The 21,379-nt window shown below is 43.3% G+C and overlaps 1 protein-coding gene across 8 annotated transcripts in view; it reads right to left on the bottom strand.

Moving 5' to 3' along the window:
• kcnj1b (potassium inwardly rectifying channel subfamily J member 1b) overlaps positions 1-21,379 on the bottom strand; it is an 89,353-nt gene that overhangs the window by 28,184 nt on the left and 39,790 nt on the right. Inside the window, exon 1 of one of the 8 annotated variants that reach the window (XM_063038766.1) lies at positions 5,930-6,021. The exons of the other annotated variants lie outside the window; for them this stretch is intronic. The gene's annotated coding sequence lies outside the window, so the exon portion shown is untranslated. Of the gene's footprint in view, positions 1-5,929; positions 6,022-21,379 lie in introns of those variants that run through there. 8 annotated transcript variants of the gene reach the window in all.

Below are 21,379 nucleotides of genomic sequence, written 5' to 3'. Positions count from 1 at the left end.
AATAGTACAGAATCAACCACTTCTACCTTTTATAATAAGACAATTGCTCTGCATCCAAGATCATTTTTGTCAACCTTCTCCAAACAATCTTCAGTGATAAAGATACCCTTCCTTAAATAGCCAAATCTTTGTGCTACACCTTTATAGTCTTTCTCCTTTTATATTATTGTTAAAGTCTGATAGCATTATACAACACAGAAACAGGCCTGTCAGCCCAACTCATCTATGCCAGTTAAGCTGCCAATCTGAAGTAGTCACATCTCCCTTCATTTGGCCCCTATCCCTCTCAACCCTTCCTGTCCATGTAGCTGTCTAAATACCTTTTAAACATTGTAATAGTACCTGTTCCCAGCACTTCCTCTAGCACCTCATTCCACTTGCCCACCACTTTCTGTGTGGAAAAACTTGCCCCTCAGGTCCCTTGTAATTCTTTCCTTAACCTATACCCTTCAGTTTTTGATCCCCTCTACTTTGGTATGATTATTGGTATTGAAATATTGGTATAATTATTATTATTATTATGATTGTTATTATTATTGTCACATGCACCAAGATGCAGTGAAAAACTTGCCTTGCATTTTGTTCATACAGATCAAATCATTACATAGTGGATTGAACTAGAATAAGGTAAAACAACAATAATACAGAAAAAAGTAGAAAAGCTACCAAAAAAGTGGAGTACAGGTAATCGATAAAGTGAAAGATCATAATGAAGTAGATTGTGAGGTCAAGAGTCCATCTTATCTTACAAGAGGTCCATTCAAGAGTGTGATAACAGCGGATGGAAGCTGTCCTTAAGCCTGGTAGTACGTGCTTTCAGGCTTTTGTATCTTTGGTGGGTGCTTTATGCTGGCAGCTTTATTAAAGTGTAGGGTAATATAACTGGTGGAAAGTCACAGCCGCCGACATTGAGTTGGGTTTCACTTTAAGAGGCTTGTCTGACATGGTGTCATAATTATGTAAAGTATTTTTACTGCACTTTGTGTTCAGTATTTGAAGTACAAGAAATGAGTTGTTATGGTTTTTCTTAACTGTAAAACACCTCTGCCATTTTTATTTAAGGAAACCTACATCGGTGACCCCGATGCTCTAGGACGATTCCAGAGTTATTGAACGTGTTGGGAAAGCAGTTGCTTTGAAACTGCTGGAGTATTGGGAGCAATTTGCCGTTGCTTGACTTGTATAAGCCGAGACCCAATTCGCGCTTTGGGAAATCTCCGCCGACAACACCAAATATTTCTATGTGGTAGTATCGCTCAGCAACTCCACAGCTGTGAGTGTGGTGAGTCTATATGAACACCCATCTGAACTTGATAAACACTGATCGCTGAAAACTCACCTTTTACAGACTTTTGGACTATTGGAGTCTGAGCACACCAAACAGTCGCTCTCCTTGCCCAGCCTCGGCAATGCTAGGCCATTGGAGCTAATGGATCACATGCTGGGAAATCACCAACCTTGTTTTATTTTTAAAGAACTCTTCATGCAGAAAATGCCTGAACCAGCTTGCTTAGTCTTTGCAAATGCAACCGTGAAGGACCATAGGGAGCTCGCTAAAATGGCTGAGAGTCTACACTCAGCCAGGCAACAGTACATAATATCTCCTCTTTTCCGTACCTGAATAAGCCCAGTTAGCAAAACCCCCAACATCAGGACACCCGCATCCACGAAACAGATGGTGCTGGGTCTGTGTTTTTACCATGCTCGCTTTGGTATGAACGCTAAGAAATGTCAACCCCTTTGCAGCTTCGACAGTGCCAGCATATCAGGACGTCAGAGGTCTGTGAACACCGTGGGTTCCAGCTTCCAGGCTTGTCTACTGTTCATTACGAACACCCTTTCAGGGCGACGCTCGCTGTGTGACAAGTGTGCTCAAGTGGGTGTGCTGCCAGTATCGCTTATTGATGAGAAGGCAAAGAGCGATGAAACCTCACTGGAGGCCACCAAAGGCAGCATGATTCTGACCTATAGGACACGATGGGTGATGCTCTGCTTTGTTGTTGGGCGCCATTATGCGGGGGTGCGGGGGTTTCATCCTGGTTAAAGTGGCTAGACCTCTGCTCAATACAGACTTCCTGCATCCTCAATGACTATGAGTTGACCTTACAAACTGCCGGCTTGTGGATGTCGAGGATTTTGGGTCATTACCCTGTGCACCCCTGTAAGTTCCCCACAACGACTCTGTCCAGCACATGCACCGCCACATGTGAGTTTACTCAACTGTTGGGTGAATTCCCAAACCTCACCAAGCCCACATTCTCCACTACAGTCACAAAACATGGGGCCTAACACCACATTTCTACAACTGGCCCACCAGTCCATGCTCGTATGCATAGACTGGACCCAGAAAATCACAGAGCAACATACACAAAATGCAGGAGGAACGCAGCAGGCCAGAGTAAACAGTCGACATTTCAGGCTGAGAGCCTTCATCAGGACTGGAGAAAAAAGATGAGAAGTCAGGATAAAAAGGAGGGTGGGGTGTGGAGAAGGAAGAAATACAAGGTAGCAGGTGATAGGTTAGGTGAAAATGGAAGGGGGGAGGGGTGAAGTAAAGAGCTGGGAAGTTGATAGGTGAAAGAGATAAAGGAGAAGGAGGAGTCTGTTAGGAGAGGACATAAGGCCATGGAAGAAAGGGAAAGGGGAGGAGCAACAGAGGGAGGCAATAGACTGGTGAGCAGATAAGGTGAGAGAGGGAAATGGGAATGGGAAATGGTGAAGGGAGGGGCATTACTGGAAGTTTGAGAAATTGATGTTCACGTCATCAGGCTGGAGGCTACCAAGACAAAATATAAGGTGTTGCTCCTCCAACCTGAGTGTGGCTTTCACCACAGCAGTAGAGGAGATCATGGACTGACATGTTGGATGGGAATGGAAAGTAGAATTAAAATGGGTAGCCACTGAGTGATCCCACTTTTTCCTGGTAGATGGAGTGTAAATGCTCGGCGAAGCAATCTCCCAATCTATGTTGGGTGTCACTGGTAGACGGGAGCCACTTTGGGAGCACCAGGTACGGTAGATGACCCCAACACACTCACAGGTGAAGTATCACCTCACCTGAAGGACTGTTTGAGGCCCTGAATGGTAGTGAGAGAGGAGGTGTAGGGGCAGATGTAGCACTTGTTCCATTTGCAAGGATAAGTACCAGGAAGGAGATTTGTGGGAAGGGACAAATGGACAAGGGAGGCAGTCGCATATAGAGTGATCCCTGCGGAAAACAGAAAACTGGTGGCGGGGGGCGTGTGCTTAGTGGTGGGATCCTGTTGGAGATGGCGGAAGTTTCAGAGAATTATGTGCTGGATGTGAAGTGGACATGACCAGGGCACTTGATGATGCCAAAAAAGGTTTTACCAATGCGACCCTACTGGCGCATCCAATGCATATATAGCTATTACTACTGACACTTCAGACAATGCTGTGGGTGCTGTGCATGATCCTTTTCTTCAGCTGGCAGCTCCGTCCCCCATCCACCACCGCGCCCCCCCCCCCTCCGAAAGGAAGTACTGCACCTTCGATTGTGAGCTTCTTGGTCTCCGTGATTGCCCAGAACCTTGGTGTTAAGCTACACCACACCACGGCATATCACCCGCAGTTCAACGGCCAATGCAAGCAGTTTCATCGCTTCTTAAAGGCTGCTCCGAGGGCTCCGCTGACGGATAATGGGCTCCCGTGGGCCCTACTGGGGCTCAGAACAGCTCCAAAAGAGGACCTGCAGTCATCTACAGCTGAGTTGATGTACGGACAGCCATTACAAGTGCCAGGTTATCCGCTAGTTTTGTTTCCCTCTCGATGGTTGTCATTTCACAGCCTTCATTAACCTTGTGCACGCAGTGGGCAAAGTATCAGAACCTTGGTCTGTACGGCAGCCACGCCAACTGGTCTACATATCAGAGTTAATAACTGATATACAACATATCAAGAGGAAAAATAATGACATGGCTGATCACCTCTGAAGGCCAGCCATTGAAGCTGTACACATAGGAGTTGGAGGTGACCAATGCCATCATAGCAGCCAACCAGGTTACTGACCTGCTTACCGAACAGCAGGTCATGGGCCTGCATTTAGCTGACATTAAGTTCGGGGAAGCTGGGGTTTCTCTCCTGTGCAATGTCTCAACAGGTCACTCTCGCACCAGAGTGCCCGCACACTGGAGGCGGACTGTTTTTGACTGTGTTCATGGTCTCTCGCGTCCAGGCCTGAAGGCCTCACAGAAACTGGTTGCATTGAAGTTTGTGTGACACAGCCTGAGAGAGGACGTGTGTGATTGGACTGCAGTGTGTGTGGAGTGCCAACTGGCAAAAATTAGCAGTCGTGTTCAGGTGCCATTGGCACCTTTTGAGGTCCCCGATCATGTCAACATGGACTTTGTGAAAAGGAGTCTCTTCCCCTCTCCCACAGTTTCACGCATCTCCTTACCATGGTGGACTGTACCACCAGGTGGCAAGAGTTTGCCCCTCTAGCATTGACAATGACAGCAGACATTGCTCGGGCGTTCATCAGCACCTGGGATGCTCGGTTTGGCACCCCATCTGATATTTTCTCTGACCACGGTCCCCAATTCATATCAGACCTCTGGGCTGCAATGGCCCAGAACCTTGGCATTAGGCTACATCACACCACAGTATATCACCCACAGTCCAATGGCCTGCTGTGATAGCCCAGAACCTCAGCGTTCGGTACATCACCCACAGTCCAATGGTCTAAGCGAGGGGTTTCACCGCTCCTTAAAGGCTGCTCTGAGGGCTTCCCTGACAGATAAGTGTTGGCACAATCATCTCCCATGGGTCCTGCTGGGACTCAGAACAGCTCCAAGAGGACCTGCAGTTGTCAATGGCTGAGTTGGTATATGGGTAGCTATTACAAATGCCAAGTGATTTCATTCCTGACACCACTACCACCAGATCGGCCTCTCAACAGCATTCCACCCTCAGTAAATTCAATTCCTTTCACCTCTTCCTACCTCCCATCATGGCATACAGCACTCTTGGATTCCTGTTGATCTAAATTCAACCTTTGTTTTTGTCCACCATGATGCCCACCAACATCCCCTTCGGCCGCTTTACAATGGCCTGTTCTGCATTTTGGAACTGAGAGAAAAGACTTTTATCATAGGTAAGAGGGTAAACCCAAATGTATTTTGGCAGATCACCTTAAGCCGGTCCACCAAGATTTGGAGGATTCTGCTCCCATGACCCTGCCGTTGCAACAACACGAGTGTGTCAACACACCTCTGGACGAGCCAGAGGCATCTGCTGTTCCTCCACCCATGGAACATTGGAGCCAAGCCAGGCAGCTCGTCCAAGCTCTGGACAAGCTCGCAATGTTGATTTTAGTGAATTCTTGGGGGTGGGATTTGCAAGGTCCTGTGTAGGGTAATGAAATTGGTGGAAATATACGTAATTCACAACCACCAACACTGCTCGGGTTCACTTTAAGAGGCTGGTCTGATGTGACAACATAATTATGTAAAGTTTTTTTTTTAAACAGCGCTTTGTGTTCAGTGTTTGAAGTACAATAAATGAGTTGCTACGGTGTTTCTTAAACATAAAATGCCTCTGCCATTTATATTTGCATAAACCTACAGAGGCAACACGTAGTATAGATAGAGTCCATAGAGGGAAGGCTCGTTCCTGTGATGCACTGAGCTGTGTCCACAACTCTCTGAAGTTTCTTGTGGTCACATGCAGAGCAGTTGCCGTACCAAGCCGTTATGTATCTGGATAGGTTGCTTTCTGTGGTGCATCAATAAAAATTGGTAAGGGTCTATGGGGACATGCTGAATTTCTTCAGCCTTCTGGGGAAGTAGAGGTATGGTGAGCTTTCTTGGCCATGATATCAACATGATTGGGCCAGTACCAATTAGGAACTTGAAGCTCTCAACACCTCAATCTCAGTGGCATTGATGTAGACAGGAACACGTGCACTGACCTCTTTGCGAAAATCAATGACCAAGTCTTTTGTTGACATGAGAGAAAGGTTGTTGTCATGACTAAGCTCCCCGTCTCTTTCCTGTACTCTGACTCATCGTTCTTCGTGATGTGGTTCACTGCAGTGCTGTCATCTGAAAACCTGTAGGTGAAGTTAGAGCAGAATCTGGACATGCAGACATGTACAGGGAGTAGGACAGGGGACTTGAGGATGCAACCTTGTGGAGTACCAGTGTTTAGAATAATTGTGGCGGAGGTGGTGCTGCCTATCCTTATTGATTGTGGTCTGTTGGTCAGGAAATCAAGGATCTAGCTGCAGAAAGAAGCATTAGCTCCCAATTTCTGGAGTTTGGTAATGAGCTTGCTTGGAACAACAATATTGAAGGCAGAACTGTAGTCCATAGACAATTGTCTAACATGGGTTCTTTACTAGCCAGATGCTCCAGAGATGAGCGTAGAGCCAGGGAGATGGTGCCAGCCACAGATGGTTTGTCTGGAAAGCTGGAGTTGATGTGTGCCATGGCCAGCTTCTCAAAGCACTTCATGATGGTATATGTTAAAGCCACTGGGAGGTAGTCATTAAGGCATGTTATCTAGTTTTACCTGGGTACTGTGATGAGATGCTTGGATCTTCTTAAAGCAGGAGGGAACCAAAGCCTGAAATAGGGAACACTTAAAAATATTTGCAAATACCCCTGCCAACTGATCTACATAGACTGACCAATTACTTTGTCTCTGCCTCTCATGAGTTTATAAACTTCTATAAGGTCACCACTCAGCCTCTTTCACTTCAAAGAAAACAATCTTCTTATAGCTCAAGCCCCCCAGCCTTGGTAACATCCTTGGGAATCTTTTCTGCACCCCTTTGCTAGCTTAATCGTATCTTTCCTACAGCTGGGCAACCAGAACTGCGCACAATATTCTAAATGTGGTTTCATCAGTAACTTGTACATTTGTAATACGACATCCCAACTCCTGTACCCAGCACCCAGACTGACGAAGGCAAGCATTCCCAACACCTTCACCACCCTGCCTATATGTGTCACCACTTTCATACCTTGATCTCTGTCTTCAACACTTTCCAGGCCCCTACCACTTAATCTGCAAGTCCTGCCTTGGTTTAACTTAACAAAATGCAAAAAATTAAATTCCATCTGTCTTTCTTTGGCCCTCTTTCTCGGTTATCTACATCCTGTTGTAACCTTATACAATCTTTTTCATTGTCTATCGTATCATCAATTTTGGTGTCATCTGCAAACCTACCATCTACAACAACTACATTCGCACCAAAATCTACATCACAACAATGCAGCATTTGCCAAGACAGAGATCTTCTGACACTTGGTATTATTACCTCTATCTTGGGCAGTCCCACAAGATCAAGGATATTTTGCTTCCACTCCTGTTCTATGGATATTGAGATGACTGTCGAGGCCAAAGCAGGAAGTGTAGACCCTTCCACAGATGGGGCAGGAGATGCCTGATGGGTAGGCGGATCATTTATGAGCTCATGCTCTTTTTCTGGCATTTACACCTGGGTTCTGTGTGCTCCCGATGCAAGGATTTAAGGTTATCAACAAAATTCCTAAAGCCCCTCTCCTGATTGAGGGCTCATGGACCAGAAATTCCAAGGAGTCAGTATGGATGTTGCATCTTTTCATGTCGGCTTGGGGTTCATCTTTTCCTCTATTCCTACGTTCACGTCTTCCCATGCCAGATTTAACATATTTCCAGGAATTTACAGCAGCAGCATTGGTGTTATTGATCCAATGCTTCAAGATACCTGCTTTAGGTAATCAAGGTGTCAGGCACAGGTAGGAGGACAGAGGTTACTTCTCTCTGTCAAACTATAAGGTTTGTACAGGTCCAAGGCCTTGACCTTCAAACACCCTATACCGCAGCTAAACAAAATCCGAGCTGTTGCATTGAAGGGGGTGCATTTAGCAGGGTGCGGATTGGTGATAACATATCCTCTTCGCTGACAATCAACACTGGTGCACCTCAGGGGTGTGTGCTTAGCCCACTGCTCTACTCTCTGTATACAGATGACTGTGTGGCTAGGCATAGCTCAAGTACCATCTACACATTTGCTGACGATACATCCATTGTTGGTAGAATCTCAGGCGGTGACGAGAGGGTGTACAGGAGTGAGATATGCCAACTAGTGGAATGGTACTGCAGCAACAACCTGGCACTCCACATCAGTAAGATGAAAGAGCTGATAGTGGACTTCAGGAAGAGTAAGACGAAGGAACACATATCAATCCTGAAAGAGGGATCAGAAGTGGAGAGAGTGAGCCGCTTCAAGTTCCTGGGTGTCAAGATCGCTGAGGATCTAACCTGGTCCCAACATATCGATGTTGTTATAAAGAAGGCAAGACAGTGGCTATACTTCATTAAGAGTTTGAAAAGATTTGGCATGTCAACAAATACACTCAAAAACTTCTATAGATTACCGTGGAGAGCATTCTGACAGGCTGCATCACTGTCTGGTATGGGGTGGTGGGGGGGAGGGGGGTGCTACTACACAGGATCGAAAGAAGCTGCAGAGGGTTGTAAATCTAGTCAGCTCTATCTTGGGCACTAGCCTGCAAAGTACCCAGTACACCTTCAGGGAGCGGTGTCTCAGAAAGGCAGCGTCCATTACTAAGAACCTCCAGCACCCAGGGCATGCCCTTTTCTCACTGTTACCATCAGGTAGGAGGTACAGAAGCCTGAAGGCAGACACTCAACGACTCAGGAACAGCTTCTTCCCTTCTGCCATCCGATTCCTAAATGGAGTTTGAAGCTTTGGACACTACCTCACTTTTTTTAATACACAGTATTTCTGTTTTTGCACATTTTAAAATAATCTATTCAATATACAAAATTCATTTACTTGTTTATTTATTATTATACTTTATTTTATTTATTTTTTTTCTCTCTGTGCTAGATTATGTATTGCGTTGAACTGCTGCTGCTAAGTTAACAAATTTCACGTCACATGCTGGTGATAATAAACCTGATTCTGATTCTGATCACTGATGTCTGCTTTCACTGAGAAAGACTCATGTGGAATGCGAGTTTGCTCACCATTTTCAGGATCTAGACTTGAACATTATTAATGTGGGGCAGTTTCGGACAATGTTGGTGGATATTAAGCATTATATCCACTACTAAATGGCAAAACAGAGAATGTGTCAAAATGCTAACAAACAACACAATGTCCAGTAAATCTGATCAGGACAGCGAGTAGGACCCAGTCCAGCCCAGAAACTAGATTGGATTATAGCTGCAAAGACACCGCTTCCTACTACAATCCACAAATTAGCGGTTAGTGCATGGTTGTGTTGTAAGGCTTTGTTAAATATAAAGAAAAATAATATATATTTTTTATCTATTTAAATTTTAAATTGCCCTGAACGCTTGCCAAAGGTATCTAAGTGGTTGTAACCATACTGATGATAGAGAACAGATGGAGGCTGATCCTCACTGACTGCCAAAGCCATCATGTGAGTGTAGTTACCTGCTTGTGCTGAGACGGTCCCTTTGCTGTGCTGAGAGTCCCGATACTCTACTGGGGCACCCCTGTATTGTGCTGGCATTGCCCCTGCACAGTGCTGAGACTGCCCCTGTTTTGTGCTTGTACAGTCCCCATACCATGCTGGGATCGTCGCTGTACTGTGCTGAAGTGTGAGAATGGCCTTCTATAAGGACATGCTGGAACACACAGTGAAGCCAAGGGCAGCAATCTTCTGCCAAAGGAAAACCTTCGCCCACATATTCAGCAGATTAGTACATTTATTATCAAAGTATGTATAAATTATATAACCTTAAGATTAGTCTCCTCGCAGGCAGCCACAAAACAAAGAAACCCAAAAACAAACCCCATATATATAAAAAAGACTGTCTAACACCCAATGTGCAGAGAATAAAAACCACATCATGCCCACAGTAGAATAAAATAACCCATAAAAAAGACTTTCGGACACCCAATGTGCGCTGGAAAAAAAAGCATCATGCAAACAGTAACTGCAATCCAATAGGGTTTCTGAACCGAAGTCCGCAAGAGCGTCCGAGACTGAGACCCATAGTTCAGCCAAAGCCGAGTAAACATAGTGGAACAGCGATCTTAATCGGCCCGTTCCTTTTCTCGGTACCCAACACCCTGACCTTTTCAATCTGGCCCGGCGCTTAACTCTCTATCTGAACATCAGGTTTTGCTGCTTTGGGCAGCGATCTGAACCGGCTCGCTCCTCACCACCTTGACCTCTTCAATCTGGCCCAGCTCTAAAATCTCCGTCCGAACAACGGGCTCTGCTGTTTAGATACGCTGGACTTCACCACCTCGATTCGGCCTGTAAATCTCCGACCGAACATAGTGTTTAGTCCCATCGATATGCTCTGATGCCTGGCGCCTGGACCCTGTACCTGATCTTTCATTCTCTTCCATGCCCCCAGTGATGGGCCTGCCACCTCGCCTTGTCTCAGTTCTGCCACATCGAATTGCCTCCGAGTCCAAAGGGAAGTTACAGACTATTACTTACGATGATCATTTGCCAGAAAAAGTGTAGTTAACAAAGTATTTTGTTGCTATCCTTCCCACCAGCCAGGAGTCACGGCGGTCCACCAGTGCCATCTTAAACGGGTCTCACACATCTTCCATTTACATTGTCCTAATGTAGCTAGCATTTATCAACACCCCACCTCCCTGCAGGAGCTGAATCCTCATGGGCTTTTGGGTTGAGGTGGTTGGGTGCATTGCTCTAGCACACACCCACTCCCTGGCTGGGGCTTGTGTCTCGTGCCTTTTCTGCCACAGGTACAAGTAGCTCAGGCTCCGGCCTATTGGCTGCCCTCCACAAATATTATAGGACGACTCCAGTTAGATGGGTGGTATTCAGTTCCTGTGGGGAGCTGTTCACTGGACAGAAACAAAGAATACCCAGGGGTATTGTGCACACTTTCTCCTCCTTCCACAAGAAAGGACAAAAATGCCACAGAGGGAGTGCAGCAAAGATTCATAAGACTGGTTGCTGCCATCTGAGGAGAGGTTGAGTAGACTACATTGGTATTTAGTGTAGTTTGGAAACAATGAGAGGAGATTGCACTGAAAATGACTCTGTTCAACAGGCTGGATTCAGTGAAGACATTTCCCTGATGAGAAGTCCAGGACCAGAGTAAGGGGCCAGCCCGTTAGGACTGAAATGAGGAGAACTGTTTTCACAGGGAGGTGCTGAGTCTTTGGAATCCTTGATCCCAAGGACAGTGGAAGCTCAGTCACTACGTTCATTCAAACCTGAGTTCGATCACTTTCTTGATATTCATAAAATTATGTGATATGGGATAGTGCAGGAAAATGGTGCTGAGGTCCATGATCAGCCATGATCACAATGAACGGTGGAGCCGGCTTGATGGGCAAAATGGGCAAAATGGCCCTGCCTGCACCTTTGTCCTTCTGCTATGGAAGGAAATGAACCTTCCTCTGCATCCAGCATGGTGCTGCTTGACCATTCGAGATTGCTGTGACTACCATTTAGAGGATTTGTTCCTCTGGTGTTAGGTGGATGCATTAGGAGGAACCTCCCTGCCTGACTTGAAATGCCAGGTGCCCCCAGGCCCAACCACTGCGCCCCTAGCCAAAATCTTAAAGTGTAACACAAAGGGAATCTGGTCTGAAAATAGTGAGGCTCTGACACCTTTGCACCTGAGCACACACGAGTAAGACTAACAAATTCTACCTTAACAGTGACAAACTCTTCACAGGTGAGCAAGTACACACTGACTCCAAGCTATCCACTACTTGATTTGCAGAACCAACTGATGGCACGTGTGTGTCTCTCTCTCTTTTCCTCTCTGCCCCCGCACCCCCACTCCTGTCTCCAAGATTTCTTATTCAGGATAAGTAAGCAACACCGAGAGGAAACTACGGACAGGAACACAGAGAAAGTGAATGAGTTCATTCCTACCTGTTGCAGTTAGTCCCGTCTGTGGGGCTGACCCTGTCCCTGGGCATTGCCAGTGTGCAAGGTGCTTTGCTGGACGGAAGCTGTGGGTTTAATCTGTTACGTTCATTCTAATCCTGGGCACATGCCACAGTTTAAGAAGCACAGAATACAGAGAGCCCTGTTATAAGGGAGGAAGTGTCAGCTCCAACATATTGCATGGATTTCCAGAGCAACCATCATTGCTTAGTGCCATGGGGGTTAAGATTAAATCAAGCCCTGCAATGTGTGATTAAGAATGGATTTAAATTATGAAAAGACACTGGGAGCAATGACCCATCTGAAACCACCCCAAAGCCTACTGGTCTGACCTGGAGTGATCATCGCCTTATATACCGTGCTCCAGTTCTGCCGACCCTACATCCACAGTCCTTCTAACCACCAGCTCCCACGGCTTTACAGTTAAGGACACAGTGTCCACTTTGTCTGTTCAGTTGAAAATAAACAATTAGTCTTAGGCTGAACTAGACACAGCCTTAATTACTAAAGTTTTAACAACACTGAGCATTTTGATTACTTTGCACGAAAATAGGCTGTTTATTTTTAGTTTTAATAGTGTTCCTTTTGTAAAAATAATAGTGTTTAATTTATGTTTTTCTTCAGAATGCTGTTTACCTGCTACTCTGTGCCTGTGATGCTGCTGCAAGTAAGTTTTTCATTGTGTGTACTTGTGCGTGTGACATTGAACACCACTTTGACTTTGACTACAGATCTGGCACAAACTCCAGAGTACTTTTCGCAGCACATGGTAGAATGGTAAACCTCAGGTCCAATTCTATGCTCGTTACTATTCTATTAAATTTAGAATCAGCATTCGAGTAATGTCTCTGAATGTTTTAATGTGGTTGTGGAAGTGATGGGTAAACTGCAGATGGAGGTGAATTGTTCAAATTACAAAATTCTGACAGCTCCTTTGCTGCGCTACATTCTATAAAGTGTTTGTTAGACCCAGTTTAAAGATCACTGACATTTCTGACAACCTCTTCATTTCAAGGACGTTTTTGGTAATGATCTGGGCCCGTGCAATGAGGTTATAAATAGAATGATACATAAATTAGAGGGGTGGATCAGGATTTATTCCAAGCAGAAAAAAATGTAGATTTTTGAATTTATGGTCAGTTTTCAAAAAGTAAAGAATGGAAGACTGTTGATGACTTGATAACTACTGATTGGTTATCAAGACTCCTGTACTGGTGATTGGTTGACGTGTTGCCTTGTTGCTTAATAAACCCAAAGACATCACAAATCAAGAGGCGGATTTCAAGCCAAAAACACAGAAGTGAAATCCAGTGAACTGATCAGTTACAATAATCAATAAAGGGATGTGGAAAAGTAATTAAACGTGAATAAAGGAGCATGAAAGTGAAATAAAACTTGCAGCGGATTGCTAAGATTGCACAAGAAAGTAGATGTAAATCTACGCAAGCTCAGTGGCCACTTTATTAGGTGCAGGAGGTACCTAAAAAGTGCCACTGAACCTATGTGCATAGTATCTGCTTCAAGGTTCAACATATTGTGTATTCAGAGATGTTTTTCTGCACACCACTGTTCTAATATGTAGTAATTTGATTTACTGTCAGCTTGAACCAGTCTGGCCATTCTCTTCTGACCTCTCTCATTAATATGACGTTCTCACTCATATAACAGCTGTTCACTGGATGTTTTTTTTTGTTTCGCATGCCATTCTCTGCAAACTCTAAAGACTGTTGTGCATGAAAATCCAAGGAGACCAGCAGTTTCTGAGATACTCAAATCACCCCATCTGGCACCAACAATCATTCCTCAGTCAAAGTCACTTTGATCACATTTCTTCCCCATTCTGATGTTTGGTCTGAATAACGACTGAACCTCTTCTTCTTCGTCTGAGGTTTTATGGCGGTTGGCAAAACAGATTTAAGGCACACTACCGTCACCTTCTGAACTGAAGCATAGGTTAAGATATCTAAATCTTTTATGTTTATACCAGGTATGCGTCGCTTAATGTCCACAATACGTTCTGTGAAATCGGACGTTATGTGATTTGGACGTTGTGTGAACACCGTATTATATACTTAGTAAACCTATATGGAGTAGTGCACCTGTACTAACTAAATAGCCAAGAACCTACACTAAAACTGTATACTGTACACTATAATACATACATGCACTATAATTTTTGATTTCATTTTAACCTTTCTAAAAAGTGAAAAAAATTAAACTTTTATGTAAACACTTTCTTAGCCTACACAGTTTATCAAAGATAATCAGGATCATCCACATCACTGTTCTCAACTCCCTCACAATGTTCCACTGGAAGAGTTTCAGGTTGAATAACCTGCATTTGGAATCCATGAAGCACTTTACGGTAATATTTTCGAAAGAAAATTTAAACAGAGAGATAACGCTACTACACTCAAGAGACGTGCGATACACGAGATTGGTTACGTCCGCTACATCACATTCTCTGATTGGGACTACAGACGTATATGCAATCGGACATTGTCCGAATGGACGTTAAGCTGCACACACCTGTATTTGTATCAAATTCTATGAAAAAGACCTGTATTCTTAAGGAACTGCACTATTTACTTGAAGCAATAATCTTGTGATCCTTTCTGCAAAATACCATTAATGTTAAATTGCATTTTATTCCGTGATAACTTTAAAATCAACCACCCCCTCTCTTGATTACATCCTGGACTCCTCGCTAGTACATGCTCAACTGTTTCTTGTTGTTTACAACACTCACACCTCCCATTATTGTATTTCTTCATTAAGAAACAATATACTATTTAACCCTGTGGGCCCAAACCTCAATCTCAAATATCATCACCTCCTCCCTCCTGCATTCCTCCACCATCCCACTTCTTTCCAAATATCAAAGATGTCTTCCTGTTCTCCCTTCATCCCATTGTTCTCTCCACATGTTTTCTGATTTCATTTTAATAATGTTTTTCGTTTCTCCTTTACTGTAATTTATTTGAATACCCACTTCTTGTCTAGTTGCCTCCTTTGCTAATTTGCTCATTACCACTGTGCTGAAATCCACAGAAAACGCACCCAGACTCCCATCATTTTAAATCTAAATACGGTTTGTATTATCTCACACATAATGTCTGGTTTTGCCTCTGAATGCAAATCTTTTAGACTCCTGATTGTTGTGCCTGAATCAGACAATGTTACAACTCGCATCGGTCTCAATTTCCCCACCCACTGCAAAGCTAATATCCAGCTGAGATTTCACCTGTCTACACTGAGAAATCATCATTTATCCTCACCTGCTTTCTAATGTTAAAACCAGGCACTACCAATCCTACCCCTCATCTACTACTACCATTTTTAAACCATCTGTGTATATTTGTAAATATCCATAATAAGTATTATTTACCCAAGATTCAACTATATCTTGATGTAAAATCATTTCTCTATTTTTCTGCCTCATTTTGAATATTTGAAGATCCGTCTCTGGTGCTTCACACAGCCACGGAGGCAGCCCAGGAAAAGGCACTGCAGCACCCACTGCCTTATTACTAATTCCTGTCATTTCCGCTTTTCCTTCCAAAGTCCTTGTAAAACTTCTGATTTTCTTTCTTTCCTTTTCCCAGCATGGATCTAAAAGCTGTTTCATTGGATGATTTTCTCCATGCCCGGAGAGGTTTACCCAATATGTTAACACAAGCTGTGATCTTCTCAGTTCCAGAGGTGTCTCTCCCAAGTCCACCTGCATTGCCACCACTGGTGTTGTCCTTACTGCCCCACTGATTAACTTTAGTGCTTGACTGTTAATTATATCCAGTTTCTTGAGCATACTGTGTGATGCTGATCCATACACCGTATTTCCAAAGTTCAGTATTGAGCTTATTAATCCTATATATTGCTGTAAGGATTTCCGATCAGCTCCCAATTCCTTTTCTATTAAACACCTCAGAACATTTAGCACTTCCTTGGCAACACACACAAAATGCTGGAGGAACTCAGCAGGCCAGGCAGCATCTATGGAAAAGAGTAAACAGTCGACGTTTCATGCCAAGACCCTTCATCAGGACTGGAAAAAAAAAGATTACAAGCCATAGTAAGAAGGTGGGGGGAGGGGAGAAAATAGTGCAAGGTGGTAGGTGATAGGTGATACTGGGAGACGGGGAGGGGTGAAGTAGAGAGCTGAGAAGATGATTGGTGAAAGAGATACAGGGCTGGAGGAGAGGGAAGACGACCATAGAAGAAAGGGAAGGGGGAGGAGTGCCAGTGGGAGATAATGGGCAGGTAAAGAGATAAGGTGACAGAGGGAAATGGGAATGGAAATGATGAAGGAGATGGGGACATTACCGGAAGTTTGAGAAATCGATGTTCATGCCATCAGGTTGGAGGTTACCCTGATGGTATACAAGGCTCCTTCAGCCTGAGTGTGGCCTCATCATGGCAGTAGAGGAGGCCATGGACTGACATGTTGAAATGGGAATGGTCTTCTACCCTCTACTATCAAATTTCCCCCCTTATCTTTATTTCTTTCACAAATCAACTCCCCAGCTTTTTACTTCACTCCTCCTAGTGTCACCCATCACCTATCACCTTGTACTTCGTCCTCCCCTCCCCTCCACCTTATTGCTCTGACTGCTTTCTTTCCAGTCCTGCTGAAGGGTCTCGGCCCAAAATGTCAACTTTTTACCCTTTTCCATAGATGCTGATGGGCCTGCTGAGTTCCTCCAGCATTTTGCATGTGTTGTTTTGGATTTCCAGCATCTGCAGATTTTCTCAAGTTTGTATCACTTTCTTACTTTCCATTATATTTAGAAAATATATCATTTATCATTATAGAAATAATAATGGACTAACAACACTTCCCTGCAGGGTTCCATTTTCCACAATCTGTTTATTTGACATAGATTTCCTTACTCGCACCATGATAGATCTACCAATTAAAAAATCTTTTATCCAGTTTAGCATTCGACTTCTAATTCCCAATTTATACAATTTGATGATCAAATCTTCTTTCTATATCATATCATATGCTTTCTCTACACTAGAAAAGACTGCTTTCTCTGTTCAATTGAGCCCTCCTCACCTCATGTTCTGGACATAAAACTGGATCTATGGTTCCCCTTCCTCTGATATTTAAAAATACCCCATTTTGTTTCGATGTAATATGTCAATCTCTTATTAATCAATTTTTGGTGGTTTTATATAAATGTGAGGTCTATAATTTGCTAGATTATTAGGATTTTTGTCTGGTTTACATATCGGAATTGTGTTTGATTCTTTCCATGCTTTACGTAATTTTCCTTTTTCCCTAGAAATTGTTAAATAACTTTCTTCCTTTTCTCACCAAAATTAGACAACATAACTTACCTGATCCTTCCCAGGGGATTTTTTTTTTATTTTTCCAAGAACTGTCATGGTGAACGTCACATTTAATGCACCTTCAAAATTTCCATCTGTTTCTAATGCTTTCTTACTTAATGCTTCCAAGTTCTCTCAAAACGTTTCCTTGTAACCCAGGTCTTTGTGTGTCCCTTTCAACATTCTAAATGCTCTATTACAATGTCTTATTCCTTCCCCACCATGGTACCATTTTCTTTTAGGCCCTATTCCATTTCCTTGGTATACTTATTGTTGCCGTTGTCATTATCCGTTCTACAATCTTGTCACATAAAAGATCCACATCCTGATTGACTTCAATATCCTGTCATTCCTAATCACATTTCTTTAAACTTTCCCCCTTTTCACATTGCCGGTGTTCCAGTATACTTCCTGATCTATCTCTATTTCTGTTTCTCTTCTACATAATGATCACTATCTATTGCTGTTTCCTTCAAAACCTCCCAACGACACTTTCCTGCTAAAGGTCCATAACTAATGTCAAATCAATAGCTGATTCAGAACGAGCGTTAAAATTTACTCTTATCCAACTTCCAACATTTATACTGTACACACAGATTTTCCTTTTCCACGAGTTCTTCTAACACTGTTTCATTAATGTCATCATGCTCCCCCACAGCATGCTGTGTGCATTAAAACCCCCACACCATACTACATTTCCCTGGGTACCAATTTGCTCCAGTAAACTTATTTCTATTTTTAAACAGGTTCTTCTTTCTTTTGTTCTCTATATCGTAAACCCCTTTTAACAAAAGTTGTACACTCACCCCCTCTTCCATTAACTTATCATTTTGTACACTATTATAACTATTAATTACAAAATCTGTGTTAGTTGTCCATCGTTTTTGACGATGGCGTAACCTGTGTGGAAGGAGTTTTGTAGTGAAAAAGTCACTGCACTGGGGCAGTTTCACTCTCTCAGCCTCAAAAATCTTGGTCCAATGGTATGAAAAATTGTCCTGACTGGATACTCCCTCGGCTGCAATGGATAGCCATGACGCCCTCTGTGCCTTGTCAGGCCCTACGCTCTCCATGAAATGTTGCAGCACCATCTTCTTGGCTATTGGATCTTGTAGTTGATCTCATCTGCCCAGTCCACCAGAACTGGCTTTGCATGCTGGAGTAGGCATATCCCTATCTCACTAGGGTTGGAGATTCCTGGCTACCCTCACCTGGTTTAGCCCACCTGTCAAAGCAGAGTACCAGGGGGTGGCCACTGTTGCATGCAATCAGTTACTTGGAGCCACAAGTGAGAGCTGGGTGGCAAGTGGGGACCAAAGGTGGATGAGCTGCCCTGGGCAGAGCACGACAAGCCCACCACCAGAGGTGCTACCCCTCCCTGAACACCCATACAGCAGTGATGTATTACAAAATCTAGAGTTGGGTTAAGCCATGGTTCTTGCACACATATCACATGTGATTTCTCAGCAAAATCCCTCACATAACTCATAAATTCCTGTCCATTAGCTATTAAACTTTTGGCATTCCACTGAAGAATTAACAGGATTAGTATGTTACCTTGTAAATAAACCTTAAGATTTGGATCATTCCAATTCATTTTTCCTGCACGTTCTCCCATGATAGCTCTCTCATATCCTAAAACCTCACCGGTGCTTTCACTATCATTTATAACTTTTCCATTTCAGTTTTTCCCTGCTTGGAACAATTAATAACATTTGCCACAAATAAAACTAATTTATCTGTACTAATCAATGATGTTGCATTTTTTGACTGACCTTGTCTTGCATTTGCACTTGAATCATATCCTTCTTTAACTCTTCTTTCATTGTTTACTGTCCTAACTTCTTCCATATATGTCACATTATGCTGTTCCCTCATTTGTTGGATCTCCATTGCTTTTTTTAAAATTTCACATCCCCCTTAGGCTACTGTCTGCACCCCAACACAATGCCAACATTTTACTGGTTCATCATGCATGCGCTGCTCATACAGATGTCCTCCTCCACATCCACCATATTTCCGCCTTCCTTTACACACCACTGCTACGAGCCCATATTTCTGACATTTATAACACCTAAGTGGTGGTGGAACATGGGCTCTGACACTAAGGCTCATGAATCCAATTGCTAATTTTTCTGGTAAGATTGAACCCTGAAATATTAACATAATAAATGTGCTGTCAAACTTTTCTCCATTCCTCACTGCTTTCAATCTTTTTATTTTGGTCATCAAGCCTCCTTAAATATTTTTCTTTAGCTCCTCTAAGTTTTCTCCAATTGGTATTCCCATTATCACCCTTTTAACACAATTTTCCCCTGACATTCTCTTTTTTATCACCTCTTTTTTGCCAATTAGTACCTTCATTGCTTTGTCCCTCTATTCCAAATTTTTATAAACAATCAATAGTGTTCTATCACACAGAATCTTTGCCATACTTGTTTCTCAAAGTTAAAAGTTCGAAGTACATTTATTATCAAAGTATGTATACATCATACAACCTTGAGATTTGCCTCTTTACAGGCAGTCACAAAACAAAGAAACCATTAAAAAAGACCGTCAAACACACAGTGCACACAGGAAAAAAAATATGCAAACAATAAAAGTAAGCAAATAACATTCAGGATTGAAGTTTTACGAAAGACATGAAGTCAGACATCACTACAGCTGGAGCAGGCCACAGCTTCAGTTCAGCACAGAGTTGAGTAAAAGCTACAGAACAGCAAACAAAACCAGGCAGAACCAGCCCTTGTTTCACCTCTGGTCCCAACACCCTGATCTTTTCAATCTGGCCCAGCACTTAAATCGTCCCAACATTGGGTCGTTCCTTGATCTCGGACAGCTCTGGAGCCTGGACCCCGCTGCCACAATTTGGCCTGTACTCAACCTTCCCAATTTGGCCTGGCACTTAAAATCAGCCAACTATTGGGACTTTCCTCACTCCCACCTCTGCTTGCCTCTGTCATGTCTCATCTCCTCCTCCTCCTCCCACCTCAGTTCAACTAGCCTCGCCTCTGCATGCCTCTTTATTGTTAGAAATGATCATTATTAATAAAATGTTATTAATAAGGTGTTTAATAGTTTTCTTTGTTTTATATTTTGCTGCCAAGAAGTAGTCGCTGGGCATCACCAGGCCATTTTAAATCTGATGATGTTGTTTAGATTGCTAGTCAGTACTATTGGACTCAATGCATTTAAGTCACATCCTTGTTTAAACTTAAACATGACCAAAAAATTCCTCTCTTATCACCTTCCTTCAAGTTGAAGGTTGTTCTCTACACTTATAATTTTCTCATTTATTTCCACTTTTCTACCTGTCTGCACTTTATTCCACTCCTCATAGTCCCTTACATCCATTCCACCACAACTACCTGCCATCCCAACCCAGTCACAGTTCAGATTATGCCAAACTGCCACTTCTGTCACAACTGAACCTCTTGTTCTTCTGACTTTTAATGGCAGTTTGCAGTCCAACTTAAAGGTACATATATATTTATAGGCATCCGTTAGTCTCATGAGACCATGGATTTGTGCCTTGGAAGGTTTTCAGGGTGCAGGCCTGGGCAAGGTTCAATGTAAGACCAGCAGTTGCTGCAAGTCTCCCCTCTCCACGCCACCGATGTTGTCCAAGGGAAGGGCATTAGGACCCATACAGCTTGGCACCGGTGTTGTCACAGAGCAATGTGTGATTAAGTGCCTTGCTCAAGGACACACACGCTTCCTCAGCCAAGACTCGAACTAGTGACCTTCAAATCACTAGACGAACACTTTAACCACTTGGCCACGCGCCAACACTTAGAGGTACATTACTACCACCAGCTGGACTGGAGTGTGGTGTCAAGAGTTGGGAAATAAAACCCCTACTAGTTCTTTATCAACTGAAAATTAAATTACTCTGAAAAGCCCTATAGTTTTTAAATAATGAAAGACAATATTGTGAATTAAATTAAAATCACTTCCATAACTTAAAGTTTTTAATTGAAAACTGTCAACCTCCAAAGAGAGTAGTGCAGCCTGCATTTGCTTTCTTTCAACCTTACCTGCTTCACATTGTGTTCAACTGTTTCATAATGATGACAAAACCTACACATCCGTGAATGATGTTTTCCAACAAGATGCCGTATAAGGAATAATTAAGCATAGTGTGCCCAATTCTA

The sequence above is a fragment of the Mobula hypostoma genome, chromosome X2, assembly GCF_963921235.1.
Source record: "Mobula hypostoma chromosome X2, sMobHyp1.1, whole genome shotgun sequence".
Taxonomy (NCBI): Eukaryota; Metazoa; Chordata; class Chondrichthyes; order Myliobatiformes; family Myliobatidae; genus Mobula; species Mobula hypostoma.
This window is presented reverse-complemented; position numbering and strand designations above follow the sequence as displayed.